Source organism: Apis mellifera, linkage group LG7 (genome assembly GCF_003254395.2).
Source record: "Apis mellifera strain DH4 linkage group LG7, Amel_HAv3.1, whole genome shotgun sequence".
Lineage (NCBI taxonomy): Eukaryota > Metazoa > Arthropoda > Insecta > Hymenoptera > Apidae > Apis > Apis mellifera.
In genome coordinates this window covers 1,670,616-1,684,235 of record NC_037644.1, presented here as the reverse complement: position 1 = coordinate 1,684,235, position 13,620 = coordinate 1,670,616, and the positions used below count along the sequence as shown (strand labels likewise).

The following is a 13,620-nucleotide window of genomic DNA, read 5'->3' as shown; positions in this document are numbered from 1 at the left end:
TAAACGGAAGAAATTAGACAGATTGTTGGATGAAGTTATTTTACAATTTGTGGAATAACAATCGGTAAAATAAATATATTAAATATTTTATAAATTGATTAACAAAATCTATATCTCTTATTGAATTTAATGAAGAATTAATGCATTGAAAAGAATTTTTTTCAGAATTACTCTTCGGTTTTAATTATTAGTTAATTTGATATTGATTCATAAGAAAGCGGTTTAGTGATCCCTAGAATCGCTGTAATGAATAGTCTAGTGAATATTTTTATAATCTGGTGATATTCAACAGTCTTATGTTTCAAGATATTTATACTCTCGTTTTAATTAAAATTTTAGATTCCTAAAAATATTCCTAGCATTTTTTATTGTTAAAACAAAAATATATATATTGCAAAAGATCTAGCAGCCGTTTCAAACAATGGAAAGTACCAAAATCTGGTTATAATATCTCCATTTAATTATCCATGGAAAATAATTTTATTAACTATCCTTCCACTCGATAAAATCGAAAGAAAGCTAGGGAATTACACGCATTTTACTCCACTTACCGACAATCTGATTTCGCACGTGTAATAGGGAATTTCGTTTATTGCGAATATCGTGTGTCTGGTGTAAGCAGAAAGCTCCGTGCTTTTACTTCGAGGGAAGCATAACAATATCGTATAAACAAACGAGCAGCCTTGATGGTTTCCAATTCCCTACGAGGCAGGCGTGAATCAACTGGTCCAATGAACTTGTACACGCGCGGTTTTTGCATTTCGCGCGCGCTGAAACACTATAGGGTGATCCAAAGAGAAAGTCCCCCGGCGAAAGTGGCGGATTTTTAACTTTTCTCAAATAACAATCTAGGATTTTTTAATTTGGATTTCAGATCATCGATCATTCAACTTCGACCAATTTATGGATTTCAATTTTTTTTTAAATTATTTTCAGTAAGTTTTTTTATAATTATAATTATAAAGATCGGTGAGTTTCTTTTCTCGTAATTTTGTAATTGATCATTTTTTTTTGATATTTTTTTTCATCAAAATACAAATATTTAAGAACGTTTTTATTGCAATTTAGCTTGACTTTCCACAAGACAATTAATAAAACGGAGGGGGCGGGGGTTCCACGTTTATGTACGAAAAAGTTTCAATGGTAATGAAACCCAGTAAAATATACTGAACCCTCGGCTCAAGACCCAGAGCAGAGGAAGTTATTCTTTCAGGATTTGCAGCTGTGTCGAGCATAAATGCAAACACGGCTCATAAAGAACGCGCAAAGAAAGCAAACCGTATTTTTGCATCGTGGGATTTATCGGTGGACCAATTTTCTTACATTAGACATTCGCCCTCACACAAACATTTCCTTCCCTAAAATTTCTCTACTTTTTCTTCTTTACTTTTTAATTCTACTATTCTTTTTTTTTTTTCTATAAAAAAAATTCCTTCTTTCAAACAAACCATTCAATTATACTCGATCAAACATTAATTTTACCAATATTTATATTTTTTTTTTTTCAAAATCCTTATTTCCTTAAATTCCTCACAATCTATCTCACATATCGTTTTGTTTCGAAGACTTTTTTTCTTTTTTCCACTTTATCTTTCTTTAATGATCTAGATATTCCATCTTGAAAACGTTTCTCGATGAATCTGAATCTTGACACAATCAGTTCATCCATCTTCAGTCCCCGTATCGAGGTCTAGAGAGGGGAAAAAAGAACTAAATCGGGGAATCTAGGAACGTGGAGAGTCGGATCAGGCGGTATCTCCCTCGCTCCCCCCTCCTTTCCGCTCTGCCCCGCTTTGCCCGTTGCTGGCCATATGCGTTCCTGCCCCGATCGCGATGTTGCACTTGGCTGGAACTCGGCTAATAATAGAACGGGACCAACTTTCGTCTCGACTTTGCGTGCACCAGCTTGTCACGCTCGAGATCGATGACACGTTTCACTGTCTCACCTCGAATTCGAATTAACACTTCTACTAATATTCGTAAGAAGAACGATCCGTAACATTCGCGCATACGCTTTTTAGCACGATTTATATCAAGTTATCCTGCGAGCAATATTTATTCTCCATTCCACATTTAGATGCAAATTAAAACGTATTTGTCGGTTAATTAGTTAGTGGCGCATAATTATATATGAGTGTTTGTTATTTTTACGAGTGTTACAAAATGATCCGTTAAGATGCAGTTTCTTGAATACATAACTTCTAAACTGTGACATATTTGATTGATGATGATCGATTATATAGTCAAACTATTGCATTGTGGGATTTTATTTCATTAAAATTAATTATTTTCTTCCTATTGGATTTAATTAAGAGAATTAAATGTATATATATATAAGAAAAAATGTAAAATAAAAATTAAAGAAAAATTTTTTAAGAATAATTGGAAATTATTAATTACTACGTAAGGGTTAAAACATACGATGAATATATTATGTTAAGTGTGTTAAGATCATTGACTTCCGGTGCGAGATAAAATAGCAGAGGGTGAAATTAAGATTTAAACCTGTGACCTGGTTTCCTGACTTGTTATGTGATCTAGCGGGAGATGAAGTAATCCTTGAATTAGTTGATAGATGGAGCAGAGTGCTTTAAAATAGAATCTGTGAAACTTTACTTTATATCTTAAAAAAGAACTTTCACGAACTTTTTTAATATATTTTTATCCTTGGGAAACAGAATACGGTGATCAAAGTTTATCTTTTTCCTTGAACACTCTGTGATATAAACTTGATAAAATACACGAGCATTCAAAGAAATTACGATAACAGTTTCTGTCTAGTTACAAATTAAAATTTCTAAGATTTAGAAATTGTTTAATATCTTCTAATATTTTTTTGTCTTTGTATTCCTCACCTGAAGATGATCAAATTATTCTTAACAATATTTACAACATTTTTACTTTCTCGATTACATTACTTACTTGTGGAATATCATTTCTTCTAACCATACGATTTATCCATAAGAGATGATGGATTTATGCATCATCATTTGAATGAGGAATCGTGGGAAAAGTTGGAAATCACCAGACAGCTCAAGTACATTGAACTTCACGTGAACGCACGACGGTGAAGAACGACTATGTTGACATTTATACTTTTTATCGTGAACAGGGCTCACTGTATTGCGGGTGGCTATTCTACAGGGTGGTCTAAAAATCTAAAATTGTAAAAACTTTCTTTAAAAAGAATCTTCACGATTTTTAACAACCTATAATTTTTTTTTATTATTATTTTGTAATAATAATTTTCATTTCACATTTTTTATAGAATTATTCTATATTAGTTGATATTTTTATTTTTATAAGAAGAAACGTTAAACGTTCTCGATTCGGTTCTATATTCGAAAGTTTATAATCGGATTAAAATAAATTGAAGGTTCAAAACGAAACGATTCAATCTCGTATTTGATCATATTTATAAATGATATTCTGATACTCTTCTCTCAAGGTTTGGATTTACTGCGATCCACTTTTATGCTCCATCTTACTCAGTCAGACGCTTTCCTCTCGGTTATTCACCTCGAGATATGCCCAGAACGACCCTGTTTCTCATCTTTGCGCTCAGATTAATTTTCTTACTTTATAAAATAATACGAATCGGGTGTTAAAGAAGGATGAAGGATTAAGGACACTTGATACCACGTACCGTGTGATCCACAGAGGATTCTCTTGGAAATATTTCTTTCTTCGATCGATAAAAACAATTCCATAATGAATTCTAATTTAAAAATCATCAAACACGAAAGCGTTACAATAGTATCTCAAAAAATATCTTAATGGGGAAGAAAGAAATAATTCTTTTCCTCCTCAGAGCAAGCCTAACAAGTTATAAATAATTAGAATTCAAATTTTCAATCAATTTTCCCAGAATCATATTTCAACGATCTCTAATCTTTCTTAACTCAGCTCAAATATTTTCATCGAATCGTACAAAAGAAAGAAAAAAAAACCATCAGATTTCTCCATTAAACATCCCTCAGTGGCAAGCATCTCTAAGTACCTTGTGTATCTAAAAACAAGAAAGAATATTCCTGATATGCCATCATCTAACTCGACGATTCGAATTTAAATCCTCGGCTAACGACCACAACATCAGTCGTTACTGATTAACGCAAAAACGAACGAACCGATCTATTAAAACCAGCCTTAACGACTTTACATCCACGAAGCAAGGTATACGAATGTAACCATCCAATACACGATTAACAGCCCCGCGCTTCGGCCACGATTAATCCTTTTGTCAAACATCGAACGTAAATTGCCCCGCAATCACGAATTACGTCACGTACGGATTACGGATCCGCCCTAATGGCGGTGCCACGGCACAATGATTCATTTTCAAAAGTTCTCTCCAGGTACGCGGTTCAACGGTTCCCAACGGTAATCTGGGGCCAGTTTTCGTCGAAATGTTGGTACGACAAAAGGTCGCGAGGCGAGAGGCTACAAAGACCAATTAAGTAACCGCCGTTTATCACCACCGATTTATAGTGTTACACAGTAGTTACGAAACGATTATCCGTGGTCGCGCTGTGCCACGAGCTACCTGTGAAACGAGCGAAGGAAAAAAAAAAAAAGAAGAAACTTTCACGGATAACTAGTTATCCGTTCGAAAGAAATATTTTAATTTCGATCGGACCGAACGATTTTCATTTTATCCCTTCTTTAAAAGTTTCTAGAGAAAAGATGCAAGTCTGAGTCACTACGGTTTGTTTTATCCAGCTTAAAAGGGAAAAGCCTTGTTGAAAAGCCTTTGTTGAATACTTTTATGACGTTTCAAATATTCTCTTTCTTCGGAGGATATTATTGTATTCGCGTTCCGATCTTTTCGAAAACCATCGCAAAACGTGACAAGACATAAAGAAATAAAGAAACGTGTAATTACACGATAATCCGTCCGTTTAAACCAAGTTATTTTCCAAAGAAATTCTAGTCTCTCTCTGTCTTTCTCTCTTACTAGGTAACTTCACATTAACCAATTTCCAGGAGATCTGATGTGAACTCTTCAAGGCTTACAACCGGCCGTTAGCATTCATAATCGTGTCACATAATCGCGCGTATGTCAACCGAGGCTTAAGCAGCTGCGCGCAGCATGCAAATAAAATGTTTCCATGTCGAAAGCACGAGTTGCCCAGCATCGGTGGTATTTTCACCGGCCATTCTTGTCGACCAGGACACACATGGGTTTCCTTTAGTCATCCGGTACGATACTCGGGGCCGCGACGACGACGACGACAGTCTTATACCACGTTGTTGTCGCATTTCCGTGACTCACGACAACGTGGTAAGCATACGAAAGCATCGCGCACGCGCACACGCACGCACATACACACAGTCAATCGAGACGGGCCTTCTTCCCTCTATTGCTTTTCGTCAATGAACCGACATTTTCCCTTTCTTCGTTCGCTCCTCGTTCGCTATTTTTATCGTCTCACCCTGGCGCCACGCGGGGCTGCCATGTTTCCTCTTCGATTATTCAACAAGATCTTTGCTAGAATCGAAATCGACGATCGAGAATTTTCGAGAAGACTCTGAAATCCGTTCGAGTTTACGAATCTTTTGGAATTGAAAAGATTTCGATGTGTTTCTGAACGACACTCTTCTGCTTGTTCGTAGATTTAGATTTTGTTTACACAATTGTTTTAATTCTTCAAGTATGTTACATGTATTCTAATTTTTAATTATCTTTTTTTTTTCTACTGATTTTATTTGTCAATCCATTATTTTCCACGCTTTAAACAACTTTAACACTGTACATAACAGTTTATCATAATAGTTCAGTAGTACAATAAGGCATTCATAAAATTTATCAAGAAACACTTCGAAATCAAATCAACTCACGAGGTGTAAAATAGGCGATCACGAAAGCGTTAACGATCGTATGTATTAATAAAAAAAAAAAAAAAAAAGAAAAAGAAAAAGAAAACAGCGTTGGTAAAAAAGAAAGAGAGAGAGAGAGAGAGAAATAAAAGAGAAAAAGTAAAAAGAAAATATACACAATTCGGAGATCGACCGGTTAATTGCTTTGAATTCTAATGCAAATAGGTTAACGTGCCATCACGATTAATGTTCATTGCTCACGCACGTTCACCATTGGGAACGCCACCATAAACTGTCTCGTTATCGTTGTAGTCATTGCGATTCCTCGCGATTATTTCGACCTCCCGAGGAACAACCGGTCGATCTGTGACTTTCGATCGAGTTTCAGTTTTATCTCGCCCACGAAGCGATCGAAAACCCGTTTTATTCGACTTTATCCCGCGCTATGCAACAGGAGAGAATTCCGAACGTGATTGAGATAATTCGGAATCTAAGGCGCCATCTTGAAATTACGGAGGACAGATGGCGCTAGTGGCGAATTCAAATCAAAGAATATATATATATATATATATATTCCTTTGAATATTTTGTTTGAAAAAGTGAGGTTAAAATGTTTTTATTTGACGATATTCGGAATATTTGATGATATTCTAGATTAATTCTAGATTCGAATACTTATATCAAAGATTTGAAATTAGATTAAACTTCTTATTCTTATCATATCGTATAACTATAAATATGATTTAATACTACAATGAAGTTATTAATATCCATATAAAAAGGATTATGATATTTTCATGCAATATAATCTTTGAATGAATGATTAAAGGAGTATGTAATTTTAGAAAGTATTAAATAATAAAGATTTTGATATCTAAATAAATAATGAATAAAGATATCATGTCGTTAACTGTCAACAATACAATTTACAGTAAACATTAACATTTCCATCCGCTACTTTCGCTCGTTACTTTCATAAATCACGTTTCAGATGACGTAGTGGTTTCTATTTGCCTCTACTAATACTAATTCAATTGAATAATTTAATAGGAAAAAAATTTACTGAATTTCCATCATAATTTGTATACGACTTTGTATGAAAAAAAATATTCATACATAAAGTATTCAATGACTAAGATCAACTTTTTATCGATGAATTGTTATTTCAAATGGTTGTATTACGTAGTTTCTTTGATATTTTTCTTTCAAAACTTGATGTAATATCTTGAGTGTACATGTACAAATTTTATTTTTCAAAATAAACTGTTCACCTTTTTATCGAACAAACTGTTGCAACCGCATGATCTTCACGGTGCAATTTCTTTTAACGCGCTCACTCTTTTTCCATGAATCATTCGAATTCCTTTACATTCTTCGTTTACCTTCTTGTTTCGCGCATTTTTCTTATGAAATATCGTTTTACTTTTTTAAAAAATTCTATTCCCTGTATTATTTAAATTATCAAAATTTTTAAAATTGTCTTCGAATCCGAAATTTTAATCTGATCAATTTCTAATTCCATAAATATCTATTCAAATTTCTTCTTCGAGATAAATAATCAACTTGATCATTAAATATTCCTTCCTCAAATTTCCTTTTTATCAAAATCGTTCTAAAAATTCTAAAAAATTCTCATCGAACAAAAAAATTTCTCATCCTATCCCCAGACAATTCAATTCGAATCCAACAAAAAAAAAAAAAAAGAAAGAAAAATTCCACTCCAATTTGAAAACCAAACATTCTCCAAGTGTCGAAACGATCTCGTTCGATTTCCGAACCACCCTATCCCCAGAAGCCTATTATTATCCTTGACCAAACAAATTCCCTTCGACCCACCACCCCACGCTCACGATCCACGAGCCCCTCCTCCTCCCCTTTTCCACCGAGAGAGAAAGAATTCCCTTATCCCGTTGGCCAACGTCCAAATTTCACGTGCTCGGAGGCAAAGCTGAAAACCTAATGGCTCCGTGAATCCTCTGGTCACGTATAGAGCACGATCGGACTCCAGGTTGCAGGGAATGCCGGAAAAGACAGAAAAGCAACGACAGAAAAGGAGCAAGGAGAGGGGGGAGAGGGAGATCGCATTCGCGTCACGTAGAGAACAGCGCGAGGATCACGTTTAAACCAACTGTGGGACTCTTTTGCTCCGGAATTCCAGACCCTGCCTTTTGTAACTCTCTTATCTCTTCCCGGAGATGCACCCGGAAGCCGTTGCATTCCGCGGGATAATGCAACGTGACCAAGTCAAACCGTGTCCACTCTCTCCCTCTCTTTTCGATCACCGAGAGCGTGTTTAGGATGATTTGGCTACCTGGAAACTCTGATTCTCATCTGGGAAGCTCTCTAAGCTAAGTTTTGGGGGTTCGAAAAGACAAAAAGTCTTTTAGTTATTTGGCCTTTGGCGTGAAGATGCAAGAAACAATATAAGGATTTAATTTGAATGAAATTTGGTGATAATAATTTTAAGAACAAATATTCAGCCATTTAGGAAAGGAAAATTTATAATTTAAAATTGGGAAAAATTGTGTAGCTTATTTTTTTTTTATATAATAAATTGTTACCAATTATTAATATTGACAATATTAAAAGTATAGATTTTAGTTCAATTGGAATTATCAGGAGATTAAATTTATAATTTAAAATTGGGAAAGATTGTATAGCTTTTTTTTTTTGTATAATAAATTGTTACCAATTATTAATATTGACAATATTAAAAGTATAGATTTTAGTTCAATTGGAATTATCAAGAGATTAAATTTATAATTTAAAATTGGGAAAGATTGTATAGCTTATTTTTTTTTATATAATAAATTATTACCAATTATTAATATTGATAATATTAAAAGTATAGATTTTAGTTCAATTGGAATTATCAGGAGACTTTTGTAAATATTGTGTTAACAAATATAATTTTAAATAAAGTGAATCAAAAGATTTAGAAATTTATAAAATTTATGTATTGGGAAAGATTGTAAAGAATTATAGCTTATACTTTTTTATGTAATAAATTGTTATTAATTATTAATATTGACAATATTAAAAGTATAGATTTTAGTTCAATTGGTGTGTTAACAAATATAATTTTAAATAATGTGAATCAAAAAATTTAGAAATTTAATAGAATTGGTAATTTGTTACAGATTTGAACTAATCTTATTGTTAGTTTGATTATATAAGTAGAAATTTTAAAAATTTGTTTTCACTAATAATGTTCAGTAAAATATTTTCCAGAGATACATAAGAGATATAAAAAATATGATAATGATTAATTGTTAGAGTATTCATGGAATTTGCATCTATCATCATCTCTTTATTTTTTCGCAATCGAGTAAATCCATAAAGAAAGTTGCGTGGAGACGATATTAAACTGATATTTGAATAACGATAACCTGAATTATTGGTATCTGTATTATCAAGTAGATAATTGATCGACCGAATGATAACTGTTATCAACGATAACAATAATCAGTCTGAAATTGTGATTATATAAGTATTTTATTTAAAATTTGGAATTAATCAATAAAATATAAGTGTATTCTTGTTTATATATATATAGATAATCATTAAATAGAATATTTATATAATTTATCACAATTAAAATTAATTCTTTTTATAAATTTTGATATAAATTAGATCATTTTATAAGATAACAAAAAAAATGTAAGAAGGCAAATTGAATTAGCGAATTCAAAGATTTCTTTTTAGAATTTCGCTTTTTTTTTTTTAATATTAATTCATATTTTCAGTTTTAAAAAGAAAAAGAAGAAATAATCGGTAAGATAATGTTGACAGATAAAATTTCTTTGTATTTTTAATCATTTTATTTGTTTCGTTATAATTGGTTTGATTGCATTCTATATGCAAAATTATCTAGTGGAGGTTAAATATGATGTTAATAATTTTATAAACCGGAAATATGTCGCCGACAGGCATCCCACGATAACGACCATTAGACTGTGACTGTTCCAATGAATCACTTTATCTTATGGTTTCAAATAGATACAAAGTCTTATGTTAAAAATTGAAATAAGAATTTGTATCAAAATTTATGATAATATTATCTTCGAAATCTCCGAGATTATTATCAACAATCGAACTGTCATAACTCTTAAAAATATCTTTATATATCAAGTATCTTTATATATTTATTATACATTAATTACACTTAGAGAAGATAATTATACTTCTCGTTCATTTTAAATTTCCGCTTCCATATAACTTGCTTTAAAATCTTATTTCAATATCAAGAATTTTTCTAGAATTATACTATAATTAAATAATAATAATTCAAAAATGAGTAAAATATAACATAATGATATTTAGATACGTATGATCAAAATTGAACGTTAATAATTAATTCAAACATACACCTATATTAAATAAATTATTCACAAAAATTCCTGAAGTTCGAAATTAATTTACAACAAATTAATTAAAATTACTGCTCAATTTATACATGTAATATTTTAATTACTTCTTCAGGAAATTTATCGATAATATTTTTTAATTTTTTATCTAACCTAAATATCGACAACTAATTTCCTACTTTTTTCAAACTTAAAACACATGCAGTCCACGTTTTCAAACTTTACATTATATTTTTATATCGTTCAAAATTCAAAATATCTACTCACCAAAACGATCAGAAAATAAACCACGATCAAAATATCATATTTGCTGTCATCTTAATCGAAGTCCTTGTAATGGTCAGGAAGCAATTAATTCAAACGGCAAGAAATAAGTACGCGCGCATGCGTGTCATTGCAACTGTCGATCGTAGTTTCATGGAAAAGAATCACGCACTACTGTTCTTCGAAGAACAATTTTGATCACAAATTAAATGATTCACTGTTTGATCTACTAGAAGTTTGAATATGTAAACTATTCGCAATGAAATAATATTATCACAAACACTGACGGATATTTTGAAACAAAGTAATGCTATAGATTAGGTGCGCAAATTGTATGAAGACGAATAAGTAGCAGGTAGCGCGCAGCCTTCGCTGCTCGAGCAACAGGTAGACACTGGAGAGAGGCGAAGATGGGAATGGAACGAGTGTGCCACTCAGATAGACGGATCCAAATGCCGAAGAGCGGGAATGAATGTAAAGCTACGTTCACAATGACGGATGGCGCTCAGATCTTTAGATTCTCAATAGCGTCATTAGAATAACCTTAAAGAATCTTTTATAACCTAAGATGTTTAAATATCTTATCGATTTTTAATTTGTTTAATAATTTTAAATTATTTTTGAATACTTAGCAAATAATTAAGTTTTGTTGGAAAATAATAGTAATGCTTTGTTTCTAATATTAAAGAAGATTTAGTTAGAAAATAAAATTGCCACAAAAAATTTGTAGAAGGAATTTTTATCATAAAAATCTAAATTCTATAAATATATTTGTTTATTTTTATTTTTTCGTGCTTTATTTTCAATTATTTGAAAATTGTCAATTGTAATCAATTGTGTAATGCTTATTGAATGTATAATATAAGCTTCATTTTAAAAATCATGCCACTTTCATGAATTTAAATTTCAAACAAAGTACAAATTCACTGTATATTCTGATTCTTCCCACGTAATGAAATCATATCAAGAAAACGAAATCTTCCACGAGAATTTTCGAATTCTCTCTATGAACTTATGCGTTTACGAAACCTTGATGTGTAAAGGGGAATGGACCTTATCTGTCTAGCTGCTACACAGTGTAACGCAGTCTCCGTTATCGTTCTTATTAATCATTCAACAAGCGTAATGTGGTTGCATGAAATGGAAAGAACGTATCGCGCAATTGTACGTAACGAGAAGGTTAACAAATTATGCGGCTAAGGATGTCATCTATCAGATCGACTCGTGTTATGATTATCACATAATCTGTCTTTCGTGTCATACATCTCTGATGCTCTTTACATCTCTTTTAATAAATAAACTAAGTTATTTTCATTATACTGTTCTATATTACATTAATTATTATCAACATTATATATAAAAATATAGATCATAAAATTAATATAAGCATAAAATATATAAATATAACTATTTTTAAAAATAATTAAATATTGAAATATTCCTTCTTTAATGATTCCAGATATATAAAAGTGAAATTTTACTGTTGCTTATAACAAACTCAACGATAATTTACGTTTTTATTATTTTTTTGGTAGTATTAGAGAAATAAAGTTAATTATTCGCGAGGTTTCACGATGATTTCATAATTATAATAAAAAGTAGGTTGATTCGTGCAGGTAGTAGAAGCGTAGCAGGTTAGATTCAATTAACAGAGCTCTCATACGTGACTGGCTAGTAGAGATTTGCTTTCTATTGAAATCGACCATCTCGAAATCTAGCACGGAATTATCTTGGAGTTAATCGAAGGAAGCTTCATCAGACTTTCGATCTATCTTAGACGGAAACATTGCTCAAAGTTTGCTTTATTAGAATAAGATAGTAAAATGGATAGAGTTTTAACTTTATATTTACTTTTTATGTACAAATTCATATTAAATTAATTTGTTAGATATAAATTAAAAATTTCTTATGGAAAAAAGAGACAAGAAATGAGAATAAAAAAATATTGTAAATGTTAAGATTTGCACAACTTCTTTAGTCTTCTCCCACACAAAGAACTATAATTTATTCTTCCACAAGGAACTCAGATTGAAATTCATTAGGATTCATCAATTACCTTTAAATTTCATTATACTGTAATAGTAAATACATAATAGCATAATAATATACTTACTGTACAGACATTTCCATATATTAAATTAAAAGTGTATGTGTGTGTATAACGAATTTTCACACTCTATAATAGTAGGCACATTGTATGCAACACACCTTTGTTAGAACATTATATTTCTTCATGCATAATAATAGTAAATGTAAGATAGTAAGAGAAAATATATTACCATGTTAAAATAATATTTATATTACATGAAACATACCTTTATATTATATTATACAAATGAGGACATCTTTAATGATCCTTTAATGATCCTTTAATGATCCTTTAATGATCATTGTAATAGATGCATATGGAATACATTTTTGATATTATCTATGATTTTAAACATATTATATAATATTTAATATTATACTTATATACAGCTTATTGTTGAAATATCTTTGCATCCATGCAATATATTATATATATCTTATAAATATATTTCTCTATATTTTACAACATAATATAATTACAAACATTTCCAATATATCTTATATATCTCTCAAAATACATCTTTATATATAAACATATTTTTCAAGAACACTTAATTCATTCTCCTCATTGTATGAATATTATTTCTTTATTATGTCAATAAATATACTAAATTCCATTTTCTATAAACATAACTATCTATCTATATCTCATTCTAAACATCTTTCCATGTAGTACAACATTAAACTACATTCACATTGAACAACTTAAAATAAACAATTTATCATATTGAACAATTTAATTACAACAACTCAATTTGTTATCCCAATATATACATACCATTTCTATCCTGTGAATAAATATATTAATCATTATTCAGCATTCTACAATAGATAATTATATTATACAATCTTTATATAAAATTCCATAATGTTATACAAAAAAAAAAACTTATCTTTAAATTACATTGAACAACTCAATCGTTCAATCCGCCACCTTAATTGCACCCATACGAAGGAAAAAATGAATAAACAAGGAACTCAATCACCACCACCGAGCTTTCTGATCAATCGAAAGTGCAAGCGAGGAAAAACAGCTGGTTCTAGGGTCACCGAGTTCGTTCGTTGTGAATGGACCCGTACTCGA

General features: G+C 31.1%; 1 protein-coding gene across 4 annotated transcripts in view; it reads right to left on the bottom strand.

The window, feature by feature from the left end:
* The window catches only part of LOC413248, a 55,009-nt gene that overhangs the window by 6,855 nt on the left and 34,534 nt on the right, over positions 1 to 13,620 (bottom strand). Inside the window, exons 1-2 of one of the 4 annotated variants that reach the window (XM_026441719.1) lie at positions 10,452 to 10,863; positions 2,923 to 3,158 (exon numbers count right to left, since the gene is read on the bottom strand). The exons of 1 other annotated variant lie outside the window; for it this stretch is intronic. The gene's annotated coding sequence lies outside the window, so the exon portion shown is untranslated. Of the gene's footprint in view, positions 1 to 551; positions 909 to 2,922; positions 3,159 to 10,451; positions 10,864 to 13,620 lie in introns of those variants that run through there. 2 more of the 4 variants (XM_026441718.1, XM_026441720.1) reach the window with 2 other exon arrangements.